Genomic DNA, 967 nt, shown 5'->3' with positions numbered 1-967 from the left:
GGCGGGTGTGTGTGTTTAGGGCACGGATGGCTTGGGGATAGAAGCTCCTTCCCAGTGTAATTATCAGTCCAAATATCAAAGAAAATGAAAGATCAAATATAAAGTATGAAAATGGTCCAAGTACCACATTTAGACATTTTTTCTATTAGTTTATTCAACTCATACTGGTACATGTAGGACAACTGTGGCAACACAAGCAAAGTGGACGCAGCAACAGCTTGTTTTTTTTATTAGATTCTGTCAAGGCTGACTGAACGGACTCAAGCACAGACTCTGGGATTAAATTAAACCGTCCTTTATTTACAACACAAAGGGAGCTATATACAAAGTGAGGGGAATGGTCAGGGGCTCCAGGGATCCACGGGCAGGAAGGGGAATGGTGCTCCACACTCGCTTGCTGATCCACATGCCACTCGTTCCAGTCTCTGCACACACGCTCTGCTCTTGTGATCCAGTTCGCTCCACACTATCACTCCACTCCACACTGCCAAACACTCACTCTCAGCAATCAGGAAAAAAGGGTTACAGGAAGGGTCCAGGAAATCTATGGAGAAAAAAAACGAAGGATGATCAGAACCAGGAAACCACTAGGAAAAACATGAGGCGTGATGAGAGCCGGGTTACACCAATGTGTGAAAAACAACAGTTCAGCGACGAGAAGCTTTGAGCCACTGCTTTGGCCAGGGAAGGCAGGATAATGAGCCACAGGTGCAGCCCGGCCCAGTGAGGCTATGACGTTCAGAATGAAGTACGTGGTCAAAAGTTACTTAATTTATTTAAAAACTGTCAATGTATAAATGAGATAAAAGAATTCCCATCAAAGAAATGCAATTTAAAACAGCTTAAAACTGTTAAAAGAGTTAATAACTTTGTTCAAAATGCGGGCTCTGACTACAACCTGTTTAAAATGTAGTCAATGATCTACAGGGTGGACCATCCATTTGCTTCCGCTTATCCTTTTCAGGGT

Source organism: Pundamilia nyererei, unplaced genomic scaffold (assembly GCF_000239375.1).
Source record: "Pundamilia nyererei isolate P.nyererei 1_Seehausen unplaced genomic scaffold, PunNye1.0 scaffold00559, whole genome shotgun sequence".
Taxonomy (NCBI): domain Eukaryota; kingdom Metazoa; phylum Chordata; class Actinopteri; order Cichliformes; family Cichlidae; genus Pundamilia; species Pundamilia nyererei.
Note: the sequence above shows the minus strand (reverse complement) of the source record.